This window comes from Sapajus apella, unplaced genomic scaffold (genome assembly GCF_009761245.1).
Source record: "Sapajus apella isolate SASKATOON/1434 unplaced genomic scaffold, GSC_monkey_1.0 scaffold79, whole genome shotgun sequence".
Taxonomy (NCBI): domain Eukaryota; kingdom Metazoa; phylum Chordata; class Mammalia; order Primates; family Cebidae; genus Sapajus; species Sapajus apella.
In genome coordinates this window covers 6,051,132-6,067,931 of record NW_022437019.1, presented here as the reverse complement: position 1 = coordinate 6,067,931, position 16,800 = coordinate 6,051,132, and the positions used below count along the sequence as shown (strand labels likewise).

The window sequence follows — 16,800 nt, the reverse complement described above, 5'->3', positions numbered from 1 at the left end:
GGACATGACAAATTTGATTTATTCCGGGTAGAGATTCACCAACCAAGAGATAGCTATTGTTATATGAAATTATAAACACTACCATCACATGCTGGAGAAGATAAGCAATCTCTTATTCACTTTAATTTTTCATGTGCAAATTTAAACTGGAAAAATGCTTTCCATTTATGTTGCATTTAAAGGTTAAATCCTATGACCACAGTGAAAATAGGCACAAAAAATGGAGTTTGATTTAAGTAGTGCTGCTAAACCTCCTCCTTCTCATTCCAATAGAAGTGATTTATTGCTAGATTGTGAGTCAAGGCATGTGATCGTTAGCAGATTATTTATTTATTTTTTGTTCAAACTGTTTTTTTTTTTTTTTTTTTTTTTTTCTGCCTCATGCCAAGTCCACGCTCATTTAAATGAGGTCAAGATTGTAGCTGGTCCCTGGATGTGTTAAACGGTTTTCCTGCAGCAGGTGCCTTCTTTCCTTCAGTTATTTGTCCTTGGAGAAATTTCTGCACCTTCCCAAGGAAATGGGAGGAGGGACTTTTTAAAAGGTTAGTGGATGAATCAGTGGTTAAATTATCTTCAAATATTTAACAGGCCTCTAAGGTATTAAAGTCCTGTCTGGATCTGTTTGACTGCTATTATCAATTTGGGGTGGTTAATTTTCTTCATCAAAGGAAGGGAATTTTTGCTGGCATCTGCAAAATATGCTTAATCTTTCATTGTTGACATTTCCACTTGTGGAATAATCAATGTAATTATTAGGATTATCCTGGAGTATGGCTAAATGGAATCAAAAACGGATTGGGATTTCTTCAGAAAAGTTGAAAACATTTCAAAGAATTTCTCATTTAAAATGTCTATTCAGGCCAATCTCAGTTAATTCATCAATAATATCCATATATATATGTGAGAAAAGAAACTCAAATATTTTGGTTTATGTATTTATAGAGGCATCAGCAATAAAAACTGCTTCAGTCACTATGTTTCGGTCATGAAATAGGCTTGATATGCAAAGGATAGATATCAAGGTACACGTATTTCTCTTTCTAACAGGGTGTGAGATGAGGTTGGTGAAATATAGTATAGCAGTACAATTCTTGTGATAAAAATGATGGGAAACAAATTCAAACCAATTTAAGAACAGCAAGTAGAAGTTATTGACTGATACCAGAAAAATGTTTCACCACCAGACCAAGAGGAAATTCTAGGATGCTGCTTGGTGCTAGATGCACGTGAGGCCAGGGAACCAGATATACCATTGGTATTCCTTAGCTCTTCTCTCTCCCTACAGAGGTGCTTCATCCAAAGGACAATGTAAGAAAAGAATCCACTCCAGCTCATTTCAACAGAAACATATTTATTACATTTCTTAAATAGATTATGAATTATTGGAAAAACTAAAAAAATAGAAACTAGGCTGAATTTCCAGGAACAACTTCCAAAGGCTCATTGCAGTACTGCTTAGACAAGAGCACTGCTGCCTCTAACCTAACCAAAAACTGCCAACAAAACTGGAAGTCACCACTGCAGCTGTTCATTGCAAAGTTTTTTGCCTGTGCCTCACTTTACACTAGTAAAACCTCTGCCTCTTTCGCTGGAAATTCAGTTTCGAATTCATGTCTTATCTCTGTGCACTTAATTGGTAGAAGCCAAAGTCCACTTAGAACCCTAATAGAAAGTCTGGAAGAGGTGGTTTTAGGTGGTATTAGCCCTTCAGCTTCAGCAATGCAAGAAGGCACTCCAGAAGGAGATTGAAGATAGAAGGGATATTGAGTCAATGCATAGTACACTTCCCAGTCATGAAATATGCCTGGTAGGGCCAGGCACAGTGGCTCATGCCTGTAATCCCAGCACTTTGGGAGGCTGAGGTGGCCAGATCATGAGGTTGGGAGATGCAGACCATCCTAGCTAACATGGTGAAACCCTGTTTCTACTAAAAATACAAAAATGTAGCTGGGCATGGTGGCACATGCTTGTAGTTCCAACTACTTGGGAGGCTGAGGCAGGAGAATTGCTTGAACCTGGAAGGTGGAGGTTGCAGTGAGCCAAGATGGTGCCACTGCATTCCAGCCTGGATGACAGGGTGAGACTCTGTCTCAAAAAAAAAAAGAAAAGAAAAAAATATGACTGGTATGTTCCATGTTTCCAGTTTAGAAATTTAATCATTAAAAAGAGATTGATTCAATGCTCTTGCAAGTTTTAAAACTCCCAAGGCAGAGCACAATAATTCACCTCTTCTTCATCTGATACTCTAGACCAATCACCTCTTGTCATTGGAAAGGGTCAGTTTGTATAAAATGCTCACTCCTGTGGTGATGGTGCTGATGGGGCCACAGTTGCTGGAAAGGAGTGCGGGGTCAACAATCCCATAGATTTTCATTTTGTGTGTGTGTGTGTGTGTGTGTGTGTGTGTGTATACATATATATGTATTTATCATTTACATGCATATGTGACTGTTTACCCTTTACATATGTATATCACTTGACTAGGTATTCAGATACCTAAATTCAAATATGCTGCAGTGGACACTAAATACCAGTCAAGTGATAGTGTCATTACCGAAATTTGGTGTTTAGATTTTGTATAAAAGTTATACAATTTGTTATTTGCTGCTGAACCATCAAGTTGCATGTTTCTCAGGCAAGGCTCATAATATAAGCAAAGGTGCAATTTGAGGGTCATAACAGACATTTGCTAGAGCCTTGGAAGAATGGGAGAAATTCTGAAAAGGAAAATCTGAAGCCAGATTTTACTAGCCCTTGAACTAATGGAAAACCAATTTAGATGTTCCCTTCTAAGTAATGTATTTCACATAAAAGCATTGAACACAGTTTCTGAAGATTAATCTAGGCGTGGTATAAAAAACAAATGTGGAAAAGAACAGATGCAGAAAGGCCAGAAAGGAGGATAAAGCCACTATTCTAGAGACAAATTGATGCAACTAAAGAGGGTAGTGGAAGGAACAGTAAAAAAGACAAGACAAACGAACTGTGGTTTTCATTAAACATGGTTTTAAAATTATAACTTTTTAATTTATTTCACATTTTTGGGAAAATGTATGAAACTGCCTCAGATCAAGGAACATAAAAGCATCAAAGAAAACCTTATTTTATTTCATTTTGAGATGGAGTCCAGCTCTGTTGCCCAGGCTGGAGTGTAGTGGTACAATCTTGGCTCACTGCAACCTCCACCTCCTGGTTCAAGCAATTCTCCTGCCTCAGTCTCCTGAGTAGCTGGGACTACAAGTTCATGCCACCATGCCCAACAAATTTAGGTATATTTAGCAGACAAGGTTTTGCCATGTTGTTCAGTCCAGTCTCAAACTCCTGACTTAAAATGATCCGCCCGCCACAGCCTCCCAAAGTGACAAAGCTTATTTTTAATACAGTAACACTGTATTGCTTGATGTACTTAATAAAATGATACATTTAAATTTGGAAAGCCATTGAGAGTCAGTCACATAAGCCCAATTTTCATCAGTAAATTTATGGAAGTTAAATTACTGAACAGAAGCCAACACAGCTTCCAATTAGAGAAGGAAGAAGTAGACTCCCCCCAAAAATGTTAAGTAATCAGTATTCCAACTTACCATTTCCAAGGGAAGCTGGCTTTGAAGACATATGCAGTGTGATAGCCTGTAACTTTAAAGTATTTTGCCTGGTGTCAGAGGGGAGACTTGAAGGGCTGACTGTTACCTTGGGAGAAAGGGGCTAAAAAATTATATAAGAAAAACATGGGGCCGGGCATGGTGGCTCAAGCCTGTAATCCCAGCACTTTGGGAGGCCAAGGCGGGTGGATCACGAGGTCAAGAGACCGAGACCATCCTGGTCAACATGATGAAACCCCGTCTCTACTAAAAATACAAAAAAATTAGCTGAGCATGGTGGTGCGTGCCTGTAATCCCAGCTACTCAGGAGGCTGAGGCAGGAAAATTGTCTGAACCCAGGAGGCAGAGGTTGCAGTGAGCCGAGATCGCGCCATTGCACTCCAGCCTGGGTAACATGAGTGAAACTCCTGTTACCCAGAAAAAAAAAAAAAAACAAACAAACAAAAAAACATGGAAGCAAATAGCAGTATGCAAAACTCTTGACAACTACTCTTGTTATTATAGGCTGTCCATTTCTACAGATAAGTTGACCTGTTTCAAGATGGCTTTACCCTTGTGTAAGTCCTAAATATATTTTCTTTCCACTGAATCCCTTGCTATCACCGTTCCAATGGTTGTGAGCCTGGTAGGCAAGAACCAGAGATGGCTGGCAGAGAAATAATTCTCCTTTCTTGCTTGGCTACCTTATGTTTACCTTCCTGATTATGGAAATTAAAATTCAGGATGATTTTTAACCGTGTTTTAATTGTGTTTTACCGCTCCACTTTTTAAACTAGAGTATCAGTGTGAAATAAGAGGATTTGTGACAGCCATATTTCTCTGGTTTCTTAGAAGGATACACATGAGTAATCAATACACAGTAATGAAATGGAACACTTGTGTCATGGATTTTTCGGATTCAAATTTCACTGGGAGCAAATGCAACAAGAGAAGTTTCCTAATCCAAGCCTTGTCTAATAAATAGACCTGACAGTATATTACACAGCAATCTTTCTCAACTCCTGTGGGCTGAAGCTTTGGCTCGTTTTCAGTGTGTTGCTCTTCAAGTTAATTCCGTAGCTACATATCAATGCCATTTACTTGACATTCATTGAAAGTTATACCTTATTCCAAGTTTGATTATTTCCTGGTTTTAATTTTAAGAACTTAGAATTTTACTCGAATCCCATGATCCTTAAAAGAGTATTTGGAAAAGTTACATGCCAGTGTTTCTCATATTACCCCGTAAGAAAAATGCTTGAAAACTTTTTTCAATAAAGAAATAATTCAACTTTAGGTGAAATATTAATCAGTGCCAATATTTCCATATGCTTATGATTTGCTACATTAAAGCATTCATCGATATTCATTAATAATGATTAGTCTTTTATTCATGTTGAATGCTGTTCTTTTTCTTTTGTCCCCTAAAAACAAACAAGAAAAAGAATATAATCACAGCCTCCAATATTAAAATATAATTTAACAACAGAAAAGTTAATTCTAATTCTTTTCTTTTCATACTGTAGCTTGGCTCAGAATATAAATTGGAAAAGGCTTAAAGCCTAAATTTCAATTGGCCTTGCTTATTCTCAGTGCAACCTTGAAATAAATTTATTGTTTTTCATTTATATTTAAGGTCAGATGAAAGATAAGTTAGAATCTATTGCACTGGCTGTACCAACCAATCAAATATTTCACCACAGCCTGGGAAATACCAAGTTCCTAATCAGAAATAGTATGAAACATAATCCCTTACAGAAGTTACCATTTGTGCTACATCTATGTCCTCTGTAAGAAAATAACTTTTATCTGTGCAGCAAATGTTCATATGATAGAGATAGAATGATGTAACAGTTTAGAAATTCTATTAGCTGGGCTATTAGAATTCTATTAGCTGAGTAAATTGGAGACTGACAGCATTTAAATGAATAATATTTATTAAAATAAACATTCATTTTAAAATAACACTTCCACTAATAAAACAGGCCGTACATTGCTTTTCATCCATGTCACCTATATACATATTTTTAGAACCAAATTGTCTAAAATGAGTGAGGCAAAATTAATAATATCTCCCTCCCAGTACTGTCTTAACATTATCCTGTAGCTTATTGATCGTTTAATAAATAAATTAATTTTCTTCAGAAAACTTATAATCCTTGAGATAATATATTTGACTTCCAATTTATGTGCAACAAATTCACACCAATTTTAATTGTATAATGTGTTTTAACAAATGTATAATATAGTGTTATAAGTCACACCACAATCATGATATAGAATATTTTCATTGCTCCAAGAAACTCCTTTGTGTTCTTTTGTAGAAAGTATAGTATAAATTTATTTACGGATCTAACAGGCTTTTATTTGTGATTCGTGAACCAGGGCAGTTAGAATAAGAGCTCCCACTGGATAGTGACAGAATGGTGGGTTTTGTAAGGTAGGAACACGGAAACAGAATAATAACAGGAAAAAAAAAAAAAAGGATTGACTTTTCAGTTAACCGGCTTTTGGTTTCATTGATTTTCTCTGTTGTATTAACTGTTTTTTATTTCATTGATTGCTTCTATTTTCTTATTCTTTTCTTGTATTTATTGTACATACTTTCTTTCTGCTTACTGGATTTAATTTGCTCTTTTGCCTGATTTTCCCCTTTAAGTTTTTAAAGTTGAATTCTTAAATTATTAATCGAGCCCTTTCATCTGTTCTACCATATTTAATGCTATGCATTTTCCTCTGTGCACTGCTTTTGCTGTACTCTGAAAATTATGATAGTGTTATGTTTTCATCTGGTTTACTTTTATTTTATTTTCATCTGGCAAAGACATTTCTTATTTCACTTTGTTCTTTGTCCCATGAAGTATTTACAAAGTGTTGTTTAATTTGCAAATATTTCAGGGATTTTCCAGATACTTTTGAGTTATTGAATGTTAATTTAACTCCATTGTGGTCAGAGGGCATGATTTTCTGGGATTTCAGTTTTCTTAAGTGTATTAAGATTTGTTTTATAACCCAGAATATGGTCTGTTTTGGCAAATATTCTGTGCACACATAAAAATAATGTGTATTTTGTTGTTGTTGAGTGGCGAGTTCATTGGGTCAAGATGATTGATAGTGTTGTTTTAAGTCTTTTGCATACAGTTTATCATTGAACAGCCCTTGAGAGTTGAAAGTACCAACCTTCTGTGTAGTCAAAAAGTCTTTGTGTAACTTTCAACTTTCCAAAAACTTAACTGGCATAACCTGCTGTTGATCATAAGCCTTACTGGTAACATAAACAGTTGATTAACACCTATTTTGTACTGTTACTTGTATTTAATAGAATAAAATTAGCTAGATAAAAGAAATTGTTATTTTAAAAAAATCGTAAGGGAGAGAAAATGTATTTACTATTCATTAAGTTGAAGTGTATCATAAAAACCTTCATCTTCATTATTTTGGGGTTAAGTAGGCTGAGGAAGAGGAGGAGTTGGTATTCCTATCTCAGAGGTGGCAGAGACAAAAAAGGTGGAGGAGGTAGAAGAGATTGCAGGAGATGAAGGCACATTCAGTGTAAATTTTCTTAAAAAAAATCTGAGTATAAGTGGACCCTTACAGTCAGACTCATGTTATTCAAAGATCAACTGTGCTAACTCATTTTCTGTCTACTTTCTGTCAGTTACCAAGAGAGATGGGTTGAAATTTTGAACAATAATTCCTAAGCAAGGAAATCTTCTCATTGGACAGGAGAGACAAAAAAAAATTTGAGTTCATCAAGATGTGAATAAGAATTTAACAGAATGTTAACTACGGAAAGGATAACCTAGAATCAAAAACAGAAATTGAGTCTTTCAAATTGTGAATAAGAATGCAACAGAATGTTAACTACAGAAAGGATATCTTAGAGTAAAATGTATGTACATTAAATGTTAGCTAAATAAAATTACAAAGTTGTACCCATTTCCTAACTACAACTATCTAACAAATGCTTTTGATCATAGATGAGAGTAAGAAGAGTTTAGAAATATGGCATTTGGGGGTATTTATGCAAATGCCTTACTTTATTATTTTCTTTTTAAAATTTATCTTTTTTATTTTTTAAAAATTTATTTATTATACTTTCTGTTCTGGGGTACAGGTGCAAATTGTACAGGTTCGTTAAATAGGTATACATGTGCCATGGTGGTGGTTTGCTGCATCCATCACCCCATCGTCTACATTAGGTATTTCTCCTAATGCTATCTCTCCTCAATCCCCCACTCCTGCTATTCCTCCCTTAGCTCCCCACCCCCTAGGCCCTGGTGTGTGATGTTCCCTTCCTTGTGTCTGTGTGTTCTCATTGTTCAACACCCACATATGGGGGAGAACATGTGCTGTTTGGTTTTCTGTTCTTGTGTCAGTTTGCTGAGAATGATGATTTCCAGTTTCATTCATGTCCCTGAAAGGACATGAACTCATCCTTTTTTAATGGCTGCATAGTATTCCATGGTGTATATGTGCCACATTTTCTTTATCCAGCCTATCATTGATGGGCATTTGGGTTGGTTCCAAGTCTTTGCTATTGTGAACAGTGCTGCAATAAACATACATGTGCATGTGTCTCTTATAATAGAATGATTTATAATCCTTTGGGTATATATGCAGTAATGATATTGCTGGGTCAAATGGTATCCTATTTCTCCATGTCCTCTCCAGCATCTGTTGTCTCTTGATTTTTGAATGATTGCCGTTGTAACTGACGTGAGGTGGTATCTCAGTGTGGTTTTGATTTGCATTTCTCTAATGACCAGTGATGATCTTTTTTTTTTCATATGTTTGTTGGCTGCATAAATGTCTTCTTTTGAAAAGTGTCTGTTCATATCCTTTGCTCATTTTTTGATGGGGTTGTTTGGTATTTTTGTAAATTTCTTTAAGTTTTCTGTAGATTCTGGATATTAGCCCTTTGTCAGATTGGTAGATTGGAAAAATTTTTTCCCATTCTATTGGTTGTCAGTTCACTCTAATGGTAGTTTCTTTTGCTGTGCAGAAGCTCTTAAGTTTAATTAGATCCCATTTGTCTATTTTGGAGCTTCTGTTGCCATCGCTTTTTGGTTTTTGTCATGAAGTCCTTCCCCATGCCTATGTCCTGAATGGTATTGCCTAGGTTTTCTTCTAGAGTTTTATGGTGTTAGGTCTCATGTTTAAATCTTTAACCTAACTAGAGTTAATTTTTGTTTAAGGTGTAAGGAAGGGATCCAGTTTCAGCTTTTTGCACATGGCTAGCCAGTTTTCCCAACACCATTTATTAAATAGGGAATCCTTTCCCCATTGCTTGTTTTTGTCAGGTTTGCAAAGATCAGTTGGTTGTAGTTGTGGGTCATTCTTTCTGAGGCCTCTGTTCTGTTCCATTGGTCTATATCTCTGTTTTGGTACTAGTACCATGCTATTTTGATTATAGTAGCCTTATAATATAGTTTGAAGTCAGAAAATGTGATGCCTCCAGCTTTGTTCTTTCTGCTTAGGATTGTCTTGGCTATGTGGGCTCTTTTTTGGTTCCATTACTTAATGCTGCTTAATACACCTAAAGTGATAGAAGAAAAACTAAGAAAATTTAGATTTTCTTATATTGAGGTAATGTTAAATGTTTTGAAGTGTCCAGAATATAACTACAAAAAATAAAAAAAAAAAAAATTAAAAACCACCACTACTACCACCAAAAAACTTTAATGCAAAATGAGAAGTATGTCTGAAGGTGAAGGGGAATGGGATATGTGGCAGCTTAAAATGAGTACCAGTTCATGAAGTGCCCGGCAGTCATTCTAAAAGCTTGATATTTTATCCCAATGACAAAAGGGAACACTGAAGGGCTTTAGGGATTAAATTACTAATGGGGTAATATATAACATATGGGATTTGTCAAGACCACTTTGGCAGAAAAATGGAGGATTCAAGGCAAAGAGTAACAATTAGACATTTAGAACTTATGTAATTTTATTGAAAGTCAATGAAAACCTAAATGGAGGGGGGTGGTGTCCAGATTTGGAAAAAGATTTCTGAAGAAAATTCATTTGGGAATCACTTGAAGGTGTATAATTAGATAGAGATTCCAATAAAGTTAACGAAAAGTTGTAGAAATCAAGCTAAAAAATAGAAGAATATTCTTATTCAAAGACAGGTATATGCTTTTTAGGTTTTAAATGATATTTGAGCTGCCTTTCGAACTTTTGGGTAGAATTCAATAGGTAGCTTGAAATAGAGCTTTAGGGCTTAGCATGGAATCCTGGAAATGGATGAAACTTTTCAAAGAAGGAGGTAAAGTATTTAGGACAGTTATCTAGGCAATGGATGTGAACAAAAGTGACCCTGACTGATTTAGGCAAACAACAATCTGTACCAAACTTGGCCACATCATGGTATTTATTTTGGAACAAATTAACAGGTTCTGTTTAATGAGAAGTAAAATTTTACCCAATTGATCTCATGCTGTTTCTGACCAAGATGAAATAAAATGAAAAATCCTAGGCTTACATTTCTGGAACCATATCCAGTCAAATGCTTTGGCTTGTGTTTGGGCCAAATCTTGAAGAGATTTTTTTCCCCATTTTTAATTACAGGGAATAATATAATACAATTTTCTCTAAATTAAATCTATTAACCCTGATATTACAAAAGTTCTTTTCTCCTCCTCCTCTTCAAAAATACAATTTTACCACAAAAGTGGGTATGAACTTGAGGATTTTGCGTCTTTGCACAATTGAGTGATATAATTGAATAAGCATCATTAAGTTTAAGAATTCATAATTATTGTGGTATTTCTACTCAGTGACTTTTTTCTAAGCCTATTAGACAACCCAGACTCATTCTAATATCCCCTAATCTCCATTACATCAGCACTGATAAACCATTGTTGAAAATGCTAGAGTTGAGAGCACATTGATCTTTTAGAGTAGAAGCAATTTCCTGTTTTCAAAAACTTGTAATGAGATTTTAAAAATGCAAACAAATCTAATATATCCACAGGAGAGATTACAGAGTTGGATAAATGCAGACACTCTGACGTTTAAACTGTTGCAACCTTCTCTAACATTCTATTGTTAATGTGCTAACAGGGCTCTCTATTCAGAGAGTGGAAGACATCTGGGGATAAATAGATATGTTTCCTAAAATGTATCTTCTCACTAAATTTTATACTTCATGTACAGTTATTGACAAGAGAAGACCTTGTCTTTTATAGTCTCTTAATGATTTTAGAGATTAGTTTTGATGTCAACATACATGCATGAGAAACGTGTTATTTCTAGGGGACCATTTTTCTAGCATTAAAGTATGAGTTATGAGAATATAGAACCAGCTTTTCCCCCCAGATTAGAGACACATGTTGGTATTTAATTATTGAAAGACTTCTGGTATGTTAAACAATTGGAGATGTTAAACTTTAAATATTTCCTTCTAGAAATTCAGCAATTTTACCTCCCTCTACCATAATAACCAAGCTATAATTACATCAGAGATGGTGAAACACACCATTCATACTTCAAACTATTGCATGCATGGCAATAATCATAAAAGCAAAATGAAGTATGCTTCTACTAAACTTGTGTGGTATTTACTCCCTTCCCAACATACATACCATCTGTTTTGTTTTATTTCCAGTGGGGTCACAACATTTGCTGGGACTTTGCCATCTAACAACTAGGCTAATTAAGTTGTTTCCTTGGGGGTCTCCCCATTTCCTTCCAATCCATTTACTTCATCTAATGTATCTCTGCCAGGTTGATATTCTTAAAAAGGCTCTCTTTCACTATGTTATCAGAACAAGGTGGTCTGCTCTCCATGAACTTCGTATCTAGAATCTAGGAGAGATAAATATGCATGTTAAGTAAGAGATGAGGGATTAACCTGCTCAGGACTGAAACATTTAAGATGATTATTGATAGTCCAAGAAGAAATATATTTCCTTAGTGACTTTTATTTTGCATTTAGACTTACTAAACTTTTCCTCCAAAAAAAAAGTCTAATTTATTTAAGACCAGGACATTTTTATTCCTAACAATAGCAGTTAAGCGTCACTTCTTACCTCTTCTGCCCCTCATAGCACTCTCTGTTCACTAACATGTTTTTCATTTAATTTTGATAGTTCTCCAAACAGACCTCATACTTTTACTACTCTGTCCGTCTGTTGATGGAGTGGTGTCTCCACATGTTTTTTGCTTTGCAAAAGCCTGTGCATCTGATAGGGTAGACCTCAACTATTTCCATGTATGCTTGTCTGATATTCTCAGACATAAATAGCTGCTCTTACTCATCATATCATCAGTTGGTATAAATCTATAAACTACAGCAAACTAATGTCCTAAATAGAAATCTAATAAATATTCAATAGAACCTCTGACCGTATTTATTCTTTTTATTCAAAAAACATTTACTGAAGGTTGACTACCTTTTAGGAAGTATAGTAAATGTACAATGCTAACAATTATTGAGCTCTTATTTCTCTAACGCACAGTACTCAGGACTTGATATGTATCACTTTTCCATTAATCCTCGAAAACTCACAAAGATACGTGTTATTATCCCCATTGACAAGATGAGGAAACTGAGATCCATGGAGACAAAACAGTTTGCTAGTGCAGCCCAGCTGGGAATGGCAGGCAGATTAAAGCTCAAAGCAATACTGCCTTCTGTTATATATACCTCACTTTATATTCATGAGTCTTATGTAGCAAGGCCCTGGGCACTATGGAACTTGCCCAAGATCCTGGGGTTTAACGCACAGCTGAGATTGGGAAGCAGCTTTTGAGACTAAACAAATGCATTCTTTTCATAGCCTCTCCCTGACTCACACTGATATCTTTCTTCAGTTAATGATTTTGGCTTTCCAATGTTAAATTTCAGTAAAAAACCAACCGACAAAAAAACCTGTGCAGTTTTGCATGTTTTTAAAAAGAATTGTCTCTCGATGTTATGATTCCCTCTAAGTGCCTAAACTTCACCAAGTCAAGAAAAACTAAATTTAGTAACACTCCAATAACTTTATAATGTCACATTACAAAAATTTGTGTCCATAACTTCATTTTTCCAAAGGAATTTCCCTTTTCTGAGCTTTATTATATGTTTTTAAGCTAAATGGAATACAGAAAGCAATGGTTCACTATGCGGCATGGGTTTGCCAACGCTAGTTCCTATTAGGCCTGCCAGCTAAACCTTAGTTTTCACTAGTGAGTCCAGGAAATAATTTATAAATGCTGGCACAATATTTATATTATTATTTTTATAGTCCACAATTTACAACTGTGAATGTCCTTGAGAGGCCCTGTGTATTTGTTACAGTTCCCCTCCAGGGAGAATTCATCAAATGATGACTCAACATCTGTGCTCAGGAAAAATTCAGGCTCCGTCTACTATATTCAGTTTCCCAAGAAACGTTATTATTCCTCATTGATTGTGTAACAGAGGATTAATTATGTTATGCTGTCACTTAGTGTGTTTACATCCTTGGTGGCTGTATTGGCCTGCTGACTTTAAAAGGTCCAGACTATGTCCTGTAGAGGGACATACCTGTTTTATAAACTGCCTTCTTGCTCATGCCTGTAATCCCAGCACTATGGAAGGCCCAGGAGGGAGTATTGTTTGAGTCCAGGAGTTAAAGAGCAGCCCGGGCAACATTGGGAGACCCCATCTCTACAAAAAATGTTTTTAAAAAGTAGTTGAGTGTGGTGGCAGGCACCTGTAGTCCCAGCTGCACAGGAAACTGAGGCATGAAGATATCTTCATCCCAGGAAGTTGAAGCTGCAGTGAACCTTGATTGTGTCACTGCACTCCAGCCTGGGCAACAGAGAGAGACCCTGTCTCAAAAAAACTTAAATAAATAAATAAATAATTATATAACTGGTGTACAGTGATTAAGAGCAAAATTACCTATGCTGGAGTCCCAACTTTGTCAGTTATTGGCTCTGTGACCTAGGAAGGGTAGGTAACCTAAAAATTCTGTGCCTAAAATGTCCTCAACTTTAAAAACACAGGTGAAAATAATGTCCACCTGACAGAGAGTGACCAAGAGTAAATGAGATAAAGCAAATCACCTGACAGAGCGTCTGGTAACTGACACTCAAAAATGTAGCCATCATTTTATGCAATGAGTATTGCACAGAGCTGCTGTAATAAGTAGCAGTAATTGCAAGCTTTTATTATCTTTTTAAAAATAATATATCTAGGCTTAATCTGTTTATTTATATAGTATATCTACTTTCTTTTTCTCAAAAATTAAAAATGACCATAGGTCAAAATATTTCTTCCTATTTTCTGATGTACAGACTATGCTTAAATAATCACAAGTTTTACAACTGTCTAAAAGTAGAACAGCGATTAACCTTGAAATATGATTGTTCCTGTTCACATATGTCATTCAATGGGTTTTTTGGACATGGTCAACGTCACCAGGCAGCTTTGTCTATCTTACTGTCATACTCAAAAACTCTGGGATATCTAAATGACACGGTCATGGGGTGTGTCTCACAGCTCCTCGCTAAGCATCATGGGACATGCCTTTCATCACTTTCCTATAGTCCAGCAACAGCCTTATCTCCCCTTTTTCATCTGTGCCTTGAAGAAACTAGGGTGTTCTTAAACTACAAAAGAACCATATCATTATCCTAGTCAGTACTCATCAGTAGCCTTCTGTCACTCCTGGGATAAAATCCAGACTCCTTACCGCAGCCTACATGGCCTTCTGGAAGTTGATCCTTGCCATACTCTCTGTTCTTTCATCTCATCTCCCATCTTTTTTCCTTGAACACTAAGTTCCAGTCATCCTGATCTTGCTTTTTAAACAGACCAAGTTCATGACCTACCCAGGATCTTTGTACTTGTTCCTCCTTCTAGAAGGTTCTCTTCAGATTTTCAAAAACCTTTCAAAGTCTTGTCCTCAAGATGTCTGCCAGTACATTACCTTATTTCCTTTGAAATACCTTCCTTGACCATGATCTCTAGAATACCCCTCATTTCCCCATTCCTCCCATTTCACCTGTTTCTTTTCGTGGTATTTACCACTATTTGCAATTTTAATAACATGTATTTATTCATCTGTTTCTTCTACTAAAACACAATCTATAGAAAGGCAAAGGCTTCCATCATTTTGTTTATGGCTGTATCCCTCCAGCCCAGAGCATAGAGCTGTGACAGAAGCAGTTCACAGAAACTAGGTGGTAAAGAACAGGAATGATCTAAAACAGAGCCTGCCTTGTAGTTATAATTCGTAAATATCACCTGAATATAAAGGGAAGTAACCTCAACAAGTATTATTTAAAAACCTAAAAGTCACCTTTTTTGTTGTGTAAGTTTACTTTGCTTTTATTTTTGTAAGGATGGCACCTACTCCATTGATGCTAATTTACCTATTTAATTATGCAAACCCTATTTAATGAGTTAACCCAAAATGTATATTTTATCATGTAATGTGTAATAATGCTGCTGGATGAAAAATTAAGAGCCATGAATCATTTAAATATATTCACGGTTTTATTATTCAGCTATATAACAACATAAGTCTGAACTACTATTTCAGTAAAAGTCAATGACATTCCTCTCCGTGAAACAGTATTTTTACTCTGAGTTTTTTTAAAAAACACAATTGTGAGAATGTGAGCTAGTTTGGCTATGATCGCTTATTAGTGTAGCTGAATTTTAATCAGAACATGGAGTTATATGGGGTGAAAACACAATAATTTGTATTTGATGCAATACTGCTAGCTATACTGCAAATAATTAGATCCTAGTATCCAAACGTGAAAATACAGTATAAGTGAACTTAAAATAGTATTTGAGAACAAACCAGTAAAACAAAATGAAATTTGTACTACACTTGTGACCTTAAGCTATGGATATTAGAACAATTACTCTCTACTGTCCTGCGTATACAATCAACCTGAAATGTAGAACAACTTAGTACTTTCTAAAACTTATTTCCTCCAAGGTTAAATTACAGGTCTGTCCCTTTATAATATATTCATTACAGTGTATTTCAACAAAAACGGTATAGGCTCTAACAAAACATTAAGGATAAAGCTCCTTTCATTAAAGAAGAATTTGAATAATATCCCCAATAATCTGAGAGAATGTAGATATAGATTTGTCAATATATGAACAGAATCTTACAGAAGTAACAAAATTTTCAGAAATAATTATAATCTGCTTAAAAGTAAGAACCACCTCCTTATAAAAGCTCTCCAAATCCCATGAGAGACGGATTGAAGGAATGAAGGAGTCATGCTTTCATTCTATAATTCTTTATTGATTATCTTTTGTGTCCCCACATCCCAGACAAGATGTTGGGAATCAAAGATAAGCAATCCCTAGAGGTTCTCAATGTTTGCTAGGTGAGTGGGACACACACTCCTAATTAAAGCATGTCTCTCTCCCTAACTCTAGGAAGAGGTGTGCCTCCCAGGATCTGCTAGGAATTGCCTATATTCTTCTCACAATGTGGTCAACATTTATGGCTGTAACTTATAATTTAACATTTAATGAAATATCTTGTCCAATGTCTAGATGTATTGTTCTTTATTCCCAATTCATATTTTGTAATATGGGACCATGATTTATTAGTTTTTTGGGGTTTTTTTTTGAGACAGAGTCTCACTCTGTTACCAGGCTAGAGTGCAATGGTGTGATTTTGGCTAACTGCAACTTCTGCCTCCCAGGTTCAAGGGATTCTCCTGTCTCAGCTTCCCAAGTAGCTGGAACTACATGCATGCACCACCACGCCCAGCTAATTTTTGTATTTTTAGTAGAGACAGGGTTTCACCATGTTGTCCAGGATGGTCTTTATCTCTTGACCCCATGATCCACCCGCCTTGGCCTCGCAAAGTGCTGGGATTACAGGTGTGAGCCTCTGCACCTGGCCTATGTTTTTATTTGTTTAAAATGCCCAGTATAATAGAAGACTGACGGTGGACACTAGCCAAAAAAATCATGATATATAAAATCTAGGTCATAGTACAGGTGAGTCACCCTTTACATTAGAATATCAAAGGAAGAATTCTTTGTCATGTTTAAAATCAAATTTCAGAATTCTAAATTTCCCTTCCTTTAAAAGAGAAAAGTTCTCGACATTGCTGATCATTATCAAGTTCTTACTTTACTTATTCATTTTGTTTATTGAAATCTTCCCCGGTGGAATGTAAGCTCTCTGGGACAGGGATTTTTGTTCAGTTTATTTACTGTTCTATCCCAAATTACTAAACAAGTGCCTGGAACATAGAAG

The 16,800-nt window shown here is 35.8% G+C and overlaps 1 long non-coding RNA gene across 1 annotated transcript in view; it reads left to right on the top strand.

The window, feature by feature from the left end:
* The window catches only part of LOC116533085, a 706,275-nt gene that overhangs the window by 142,325 nt on the left and 547,150 nt on the right, over positions 1–16,800 (top strand). The gene's annotated exons all lie outside the window — the stretch shown is intronic.